The sequence below is a fragment of the Cynara cardunculus genome (assembly GCF_001531365.2).
Source record: "Cynara cardunculus var. scolymus isolate 2C chromosome LG 17, CcrdV1, whole genome shotgun sequence".
In the NCBI taxonomy this organism is placed as follows: Eukaryota; Viridiplantae; Streptophyta; class Magnoliopsida; order Asterales; family Asteraceae; genus Cynara; species Cynara cardunculus.
Window position 1 is genome coordinate 8,665,974 of NC_037544.1, and position 10,305 is coordinate 8,676,278.

Below are 10,305 nucleotides of genomic sequence, written 5' to 3' on the forward strand. Positions count from 1 at the left end.
AAAAATGGCATCCTCCGCCTCTCATGACTCAAACAATAATGATAGCAGAATCCACTCTACCGGAGCCGACAGTCGTGCTATCGTCTTCCTACCAATGAGGCCAAACAATCATGCTATCAAACTCCGAACCACTTCGTTTGACGAACGTTTTGCTATTATTATTGAGTTTTACAAGCACAACATTCTTCTTCCCGCTCTCACTCTTGCTGATCCAGGCGTACGCATAAAGTACGTCCAACAATATTGGCAAACCTGTGAGTTTGATCAAGACAGCGACGGTATAATGGGGGACATGGACGCCCCTAACGATATGATTTGCTCGCTCAAAATATTGTGGGCTAAGGTTTCTCGGATTCTGTGCATTCCCACGCGCAAGGAACTTGGAATTGCACAATTTGACGAACCACCAACCACCGACGACATTCTCCGGTTCGTGAAGATGTTAGGTTACAACCGTGACCTACCAACGTATCGAATTTCAAACGTCAATTCCTTCCACCGATGTGGAATATGTTTTTCTCCATTATGAACATATCCCTTACATGCAAGCTGGACTCATTGGACCAAGGGAATATAAACATCATGACAATCATGTACGTGCTTTTCTTCAATCTGAACCTCGACTACGCCTTCCTCATCTATAACGAGATTCTTTCGGCAGTGGTTAAGAAGTCTAAACTCCAAGATGCTGGTAAGCCTCTTCCTGCTGTTCTCTTCCCTCGCTTCCTCACCCTCTTCATTGGGGACGTAATGAGGAAGCATGGCCTACCAGCCAAGGAGCCGTTCACGCCCGTCTACAAGATGCATGGTCATCGCCCAACCCTCTCAAAGAAGGGTTATACCATCAACCGTCCTGTCCCCAGGGCTATGCTCAATGTCATACCATCGACATCTGAGATACGCCAGAACTATGAACGCTCCATGCTATCCCATGAACCGAGGGCAGCTACCCCAAAGCAATTAGAGCCGTCTCATGAATCCAACGAGGGGGCACATGAGTCATCATCATCGGATGATGAATATGATGATGATGATGATGTTACTCATCGTGCCTCCCCCGGCCCTACTCATAAAATTCTTCAACCCATTTCCCAAAGGGCAACCACATCCTCTACCCCTGGCGATCAAAGCCATAGGGGTATTGAAATAGGACGCCCCAGTCCACTCCTAACCCAAACCAGCCATCCAGTGGCCATCCTTCGGGCCTCGGGAGATGTATCAGCCAAGGATCCACATTCTTCATCACCCCTCTCCCATCATACACACAGAAGCATGTGTTGCTTCTGACATTGAACCCCATGATCGTTCAAAGAGATATTCCTTTCATGCACCTCTCCCTTCGATATTTGATCTACCGAAGGGGACACACATTCGTTTCACTTACTCGGCCTCTAAAGCCGAGGAAGAGGAAGCGGATGTCGCAACATCACGAGATAGCTCCTCAATTGAGGGCTATCAAGGACACGATGGAGGTCCTTCAAGGCCCACCTTCTCACAAAGCCAAGAAGGCGCCTTCGGAGCAGAGGCACAACCTGCAGCATCTGTTGCTGTTGGGGTTACCCCACATGCTGATTTGGTCACAAAGGCTGAGTTCTAAGCCTTTGTCAATACAGTGATGCGGTCCTTGGAAGACCTTAAACTCATCATGCAAGGGATTGTAGACAACCAACCCTCCACCAATACCTCTGACCTCCAGCAATCTCTTGCAATCCTACAACACCACCTCACCCAAATCGAAACCCAGACGCAAGCCAACACCACCCGATTACAAATGCTCCAACAAACCATTACCCAACACTATAACACCACTTCCTCCCTAGCCACCCAACGAAACCAACTCATCATCCAGTCCATCGCAACCCTCACGGCCCAGACAACTGAGGCCGATGAGAACCTTACCTACATTATCACCTAACTCCAAACCATCCTTCGAAACCTTCACTCCCTACCTACAACCATCACCTCCCAAATCCCTCACCAAACCCCACAACCATCCACCACCTCTATCGATGATACCCTAGCCAATCTTACCCAACAAGTGGCCTCCATCCAAGACACAAGTGGCCTCCATCCAAGACACCCTCACCCAACTTCCCGTAGCTATCCTCGCCCAAATCCCCTAGCCCACTCCTCAACCACCACCTTCCTCTGCAGGTCCATCCTTTGATGAAGCCTTATCCTCTTTCACTGCAGAGGTGAGAGACCTTATCACCAACCTTCATATCCCCCCACACACATCCACCACCACCTCCATGCCACCACCAGCCTCATCCTCCACCACAGAGTTCGCCACAAGAGCTGACTTACGAGCTCTGTCGAGGGCGCTGGTCTCTTTTTTCAACGAGATCAGTGCCAAATTTGTTCATCAGGCCACCCGTCCAACAATGGTTCTCTCCCAGAACCTGGCTGATGAACAACGATGCATAACTTCCCTCCTCCAAACAATGGAGGCAAATCAACGACAGACCTCCCTGAAGGCATACCTTGATACCTTCAGGAAGGAACAGAAAAAGAAGAGGACAAGAGCCTCTTGCTCAAACGGCCGCCCACGCAAGAGGCCTAGGCATGACGACCAAGACCCCGATGATCAAGGTCTTGGACCTCATGAGGGGGAGACAGAGGCCGCGGCTGCACAACAAACAGAATCCGCTGCATCACCATCACCATCACCACAAACACAACCACCACCCTCAACAGAAGGAACCCAAGCAAGGGAACCAGAGGCTCTGCCCTCTGAAGATGTACATGTACATGTTCCCTTTGCTGCAATCCCAGAGCCCATCGTGTTGAGCTCTTCAATTGATGAAGAACCTACTACCCTATCAACACAACTTAACCAACCTCTACCTTCAACACCCACATCAAACCTATCCTTAACCCCTTCACCAACACCTCGCACCACTCAACCCTTCACCTTATCTACACAACCAGAACCAATGATACTTCAACCTTCATCACCCCAACAACCACAAATCCCAACCGAATCCCATGCACCAGAAACCACCCAAGCCGAACCCAATGATCCCCAACCAACCCAACCTAAACCAACACCAACCTATACACAACCCTCAACCCAAACACCCATGGTGCATGCGAATACTCCCTCTTCATCAAGGAAACCTCCTCAGAGCTTGGTTGACGAAATTATACAGAGCATGGAGTCAATGCGGAGATGTCCTGATTTGCCGCCCAGGGAACCGATTTTGCTAGAGAACATCCATCAATACCTATACCAAGACCGCGATGACAGTTTGACCATCAACCCTCCAATCTTATCGCCTGAGTCCATGGACCTCCTACACCATAGATTCATTAGACAGAACACACAAGTACCTCAGGCTGTCTTTTCGAATGATGGGATAAGAAGGGTCATTGATCTGAAAATAAGGACATTTGCCAACCGAGCCATCCGATACATCGAGTTCACTGTGGAGAGAGCACATGGGCAAGTTTGCGTGTTCAACGAAAACGACCTCATTAACCTCAACCCATATGACTTGATTGAGTTATATGCATACACGGCTCAGAGGCAAGACCACGGCATCAGATATGGAATGGCAAACCGAGCGGTGGTAAAAACGATGGAAACCCTGGTGAACAACAGAGCCAAGAGCGATTTTGAAATTGCTCTTCGGCTAGGCATTGAAAGACTCTCCTGCACCCCTCCAAACGAAGACTTCCAAGGCCTGCAGGAGAAACGGTCTGCCTCAGTTCTAATTCAACCCGAACTTGGACTCGTTTACAAGAATGAGTTCGGCGTTAAAAAGTTATTTAGACTAACTGAGGCCTTCAAGTATTCATCGGATACACTTGAATGGTTTCAGAAAGTCACCAGAGTTAGATTAGGCAGAAACCACGTGCCAAGAGAAGAAGGGAGTCGGCTCATTCACGAGATATGGACAGTCATCGGATATCAAAGACTGCTCATGCGCTTCAGAAAAATATATTCAGGTAGCTCGTGATGAGTTGTATTTTTGTTTTTCCTTAATGTCTTTTGATTATGGTACTGTATGAATTTCATCATCCAATGAAAATTTAGAATCTGATGTTTTTCTATTAGATTAGTCTCTGTTCATCACAAATGTTTCTAGATTAGTATATGTTTGTTTTTTCATTACTTAGGGGGAGATTGTTAAACCCCATAATTCATAATGTAAAAAGTAATGAAAAACAATAAGTGATGAAGAACAAGAAGACCGATGAAGACATCAAGGCAGAAACGGTAAGTCTGGAGTACAACCAGAGGACCGATGGACGATCAAGGATGCGATGGAAAGAGCATCTCCATCGAACCTCTGGTCATCAAAACTTAGAGAATTCTCCAGCAAATCATCCAGAAGCATGCAATGAAGATTTAAAGATAAGGATGATTCATCACATTATGAATGACAGCTGGAGATGACATGTCGACAGCTAGACTTCAAGTTTATGTCTAATATTTAAGCTTATCAATAGAGTAGATAAACGTTATCCGTTAATAGAAGATTAGCTAAAAAGTCTCATTAGATAGTTATCTTCTTATTAGCTTATTAGTATAAATAGGTGATTAGGCCTATTGTAAAAAGAGTCGATTTTACGTTTTTCTAATATACAAAGTGAAATCTTTGACGCTCAAGATTGTTCTTATTTGTTCATAATTTCTTCTTGAGTCTTCTTCATTTTGTTCATTAAATCACTATATTTTGGTTAATAATTAACTAGATTATTAGTGTTATTGAGAGATCTGGGATCAACAAGTTTCCCGCACATCACTGTCCGAATTTGCTACTTCGATAATTGAAGTTAAGTGTTAAATTGGTATTTGGTGTTTATCGATCAGTATCGAATCTGATTTCATCTTTCTTCGCTCACAGTGCTTGTTGATTTTGAGTTTGTTGGTGTTTATCATAAATCGCTCAAGTGTTTAAATCGCCTGGCTCATTATCCTATTTAAGTAAATCGCTCAAGAGTTAGGATTTAGTTAAAATCACAAGGTTGAGTGGGTTAAACGGATTACTAAATTGCTTGAGTGAGTTGAACGGATTCTTCAACATCGCATAAGGTTCATACGGTTTAGAACTATCATACCAGCCTAAGTGTTTTTGATCTAAACCGCTTGATACTGTGACCGGATTTAGAATTAATCGATTGATAATGTGACCGGACTTTGACTAAATCGATTGACAGTGTTACCGGACTCAGACTAAACCGCTTGATAGTGTGTCCGGATTTAGTCTAAACCACTCGACAGCTTGTCCGATCTTGCCTTCAACGCTCGTGGCTTTATCCGGATTTAATTAAATCGCTTGTGACTTGTGTTAATCGCTCAAGAGTTTTCTCCGGATTCATCTCTTGGATAATTCCTTAGTCACATTTTTGTGTATTTCCGTATTCTAATCCGGACAGTGCATTGTCCGGACTTGACTTCTTGGCCAAAGTCTTGATCCTCGGCAATCCTTCTGTCCTAATTAGACTCACCCGAATTATCTTGGTCGCGATTTGGTTCATTCCCGCATCCTTATCCAGAAGCTGTCTTGTCCGGATTTCATTCTTACTCGGCCAGCTACTTGTTTCCTCATGTAATTTTGTGTGCGGATTGTCCGTTATCAGTTTTTGTCCCTCTCTTGGGTAAATTTTGTTTTCTTGGCAAATTTTACTGTTTTTTTATCTGGTCTTCACGTTTTATCCGTATTTCATCAAATTTAGTGATTTTGAGAAATTTGGACTATTTTGTATTGTTTTTGAACTGTTTGAGAATTCTTGAACTATTTTGCGTCTCGTAAACTGTTTCTTATCAGTTTTAACTGTTTTTGATTGTTTTTAACTATTTTCAATATTTTTGACTGTTTTTACTGACTTTTGACGGTTTTTGTTGTTTTTCTGTTTTCTCATCAGTTTTTGTATTTTCTATTTTGTTTTTTTAGTTTAAAGTGTTTTTGATTTTTTTAATTGATTTCAACGCATTAGATCTTTGATCAATCTGATTTTAAAATGGCAGTTTCGTTTTAGAAGGAGAATGTGAATTTGAGAATTAAAATCTCTAAGTTGGAAAAGAGAGTAGAGGACTACAAAGTTAAATACATTAATATGTTTGATGAAAATTTTGCAGATAAGGAATTTATTAAGGATTTGCAAAAAGAAAATAAAACTTTGAGAGAAAAAAACTGAAGAAAATGTATCAGTAAACGTTAATGAACTTGAGAAAGTTTTGGATACAGTAAGAAAAGAGTGTGAAGTAGAATTGAAAACTTGGAGTTAATCTAACAAAGATCTATTTGACAAACTCCAAAAAGTCCAGAGTGAACTTAATGTTGAGAGAACATCTCCAAGGAATTATAATGAGACTGAGACTGATCTGAGTGAGTTAAAGAAGTTTTTGAATTTAGAGAAGGAAAAAGTTCAAGAGGCTGAGAAAAGTTTGAATTTTGAGAGAATAGAGTTTGAGAAAGAGAAGAAGAGATTTTTTGAAGAAGAGAAAAGATTTGGTGCTGAACGTGTATCTTATGAAAATAAGATAAACTCCCTCGAGCTGAATGCCAAAATGCTGTTAAAGCAAATCTCAGATTTTGAGCAGCTGACTATCTTGGAATGAGCCAAGATAAATAAAGAGAAGAATGACATCAAAGAAGAATGTCTGAGTCAAACTCAGAAACTATCTGACAACATTGCTCTAAAGCATAAGGCTTTAGATGAAGAGAAGAAGCAATTTGCACTTGAGAAGAGAAATACCGCAAAAAAATATGCAGCTATTGCTAAAGAGGTTACTGAAAAGAAAAAATGGCTCGACATCGCTTTTGAGAATGAGAAGAGAAGCTCAGATGCAGAGAGAAGAAAGTTTAATAATAATAAGAAGAAATTTGAAATGCTTAAGAAAGAGTTAGAAGGTAAACTTTTGGATACTTCAAGAAAATTGTCTAATCTGAAGACAGAACTTGAAACTGAAATGACGATGAGAACTGAACTCAAAAATAAGTATGATTTAGTTGCTGATGAACGAGACCAGCTTTTAAAGAAAGTCAAGGACTTTTCTTGTGCTCAAAGCTCAACTGGTTCTCCTTCACAGTGTAAAACCAGCTTTTATGACTGTTCCAAATCGAACAGTTATTCAAGCAGCCCTAAATCTGCTGTTTCTAAGAACTATTTTCGTTCTTCTAATCAGTACTATCAAGGGTATGTTATCGGATCACCCAATACTCATTCAAAAGTTAAAAGCTTTTGGGTAAATAAATCTGAATCTATTTCATCTCGTACCCCTGTTGTTACTAACAATAATCTTCCTTGTTTTGTGAGATCTACTAATGATCTGATCAATCTTAGCAAGAGAAGAATTATGTGTTCAACTTGTAGAACCAATGACTTTGTCAATAGGAAAAGGTTCAACAGGTGGCATGGAGATAACAACTATCAGAACAGTTGGAAAGGTAATAACAGGTTTGATAACAATAACTGGTATGGATCTTATTCTGTTTATAATCATCCTGTTAAAAGCGCGAAAAAGAACATATCTAATAAAAATAAATGGTTTGGAAGTTATAACATCCCGCAACCTGATACTAACAAAGAAGGACCCAAGTTCATTTGGTACCAAAATCTGTCTGATCTGATTTTGCAGGTGCGTCATTACCGTGCTGATCAGAATAACATGCCAATGATGCACAAATTCAGGGGGAGGTTGTAATATGTCCAAATAAGGCTTCTGAACAACGCAGTTCAGGACCCGTGCTTTACCAAGTGTGGTTTCTAAACACTCAGTTTAGGACCATTGCTTAATATGTTTCCATTTTTTAAGTTTAACTGAAACATTTTTTAAATCTATTTTCTAGGGGGAGTCTCTAGAATTTTTGAATAAATGTTTTCGGAAAGTAATTTTTTTTAAGGAAACGAATACATTTTCTGAACAGGTATTTCCTGAGATTTTATTTGCGTAATTTCTCATCGAACATAACTCCGATACCTGTTTCAGCTATTTTTCAAACTGTTATTATCACGTCTCTTATAATAATATCATTTTCAGTGATAATACGCTCGTTAGTAATCAAATGTTGTTTTTTGATATATTTTTACTTTGATTGATATACATTCGATAATTTTTTTAAATATCAGAATTTGTAAACTCGTACTTACAGATCCTCATTCATTTTTTTCCACATACCGAATAATCTGATCGTTGTCGTATCACTCCTTTATTGATTGTGCTTAAAAGACAAATTTCTTGATCAATTTTTATCTGATCATTGTGCTTATTTGCAATAATATTTTTGATCAACTGTTGTGATCATTTGGGCATACAATGCTAAATTTAGAAGGGACTGGGTGCTTAACAGAAATACCTCCGTGGAATGTCAGAACCGACAAACCTACCCAAGAGGACAACCATATCTGAGTGAGCTTTAAACTCAAAATGGGTATGTGTGCTGAGAATAAAATGAAAAAAGAGGGGTAGTTGTTGTGAGCTAAAAGAATTGATGAGAGTTGTGTCAGGATCAAAAGAATAAACAAGATCTTGTTCCAAACATATATTGAATCAAAAGGATATATGTCCCCCCTTTCAAGTCTTTTTGATCACTAATTGAGTCTGATAAATTTGTTTAGTCCTCATAGTTTATCATGTTGAGCCTAAACAGAAGCATATGTTGCTTTATCTTTCTACCGGGTATGTGCCAAGGTTCCCTACTCATTGCTCTTCCTCCCTTTTGAGCAATGAGTATTCACAATCGTAGAAAGTCTCACCCATCCAACCCGGGATCTTGACTTTGCCATAAACTTTCGGCATGCCACACGAAGTAGTACCCGTACTATGGCATACAATTCAAGGAATAAAACAACAAGTCCGGATCCGGGAAACAAACCGATGTAACGAGATCATAATATGAAATAGACTCAAGAAACGGAATCAAAGACAAGTCAAGATTGTGTGACTCAATTGAAGACCAAAAACATTCGTATGAAAATATATGTGTTCAAAACAGTATGTAACAATTAACTATATAACTCACCGGGCAACCGTATAATACCGAAAAGCTCCAAAATGAGCTCACAAAGCGAGTCCAAGCTACCACACTAAGAATGCTTCCAAAGAATCAAAATATGTCCTAATTACCCCCTGAAGTAGATGTACAAAATCTCATAAGCAACCAATATAAGAAACTCATGTTATACACATATCCTATTTGAACACTTTACTTAGATTTCTATGTACAGCTACTGCATGCAGAACTGTTTTACCCATTTTAAACTCAAATTCATGCCTTGATCATAAAATAAGAAATAAACTACACTCAATTTCTAACTAAGGAAATTGGCCTCACCTCATTTGGATTTTCCTATGATTTTATACAGTTTTTCAAAGTCTGCACACTTTCAATGCATTCTTAAGTCGAAATCCTTATTTTCATACATTCTTATCAAACCATTTCGATCCCAAATTATTCCAACTTCTGAATCTCAACTTAATATAACATATTTGACATAAACAACCAAAATCCAACCTTTATTTTATCATTTATATTATCTCCCAAATCATTGACTTGATAAAGTCAAAGTTCATATGATGAACTTACATAAATCTTGATAATCTATTGAATCTAATGACCATTTCATGACACAAACACTAAAATGCACTCATTTTATACACTTAAGATCAAACTCATATGAAACCCTAACTCTATCTGAACATGCAATCCATATAACAAGAATATCAACCAAGAACAAGTGAAAAAATGGATTATACCTTACTTGATGATCAAATCTTTCAAAGATCTTGTAGTTCCTCTTTGATTTGAGTTGAATCAAGCCTATGTGTGTGAAAATCGTACCTTTAATGTGTGTGTGAGTTCTGGACTCAAATGACATGAAAAATGGGCCAAAAATTCCAATTTATTATGCTAAAACCCGAGTTGGGTCGATTTGACCCGACTATGTACCCATTTTGACTATCAACACTTAAAATATTCATAACTTTTAGCTCGGACCTTCGTTTTCTATGAGGTTTTCACCTACACGTTCATAAAGAGATAATATATAACATCCAACAACATATTCCAAAAATGATCTCCCAAAAAAATCAATTTTACGTATCTATTTGACGTGAAATGTAATAACCCATATAGCCCAAGTACAGATAATTCACATCATCATACTCATAATACTCAAAATAGTATTGTTACAAAACATGGACTAATAAAAACTTTCTTTAATACAAATATATGAGTAAATAAAATGCCATCAACACTAAACTTTTCCATTTCCTTTATCTTGTGAAGTATGATGATCTGCAAAACCGGTTAGTCCAACAACTGAGCGTTAGACCAAAAAGGTCTAGTGAGT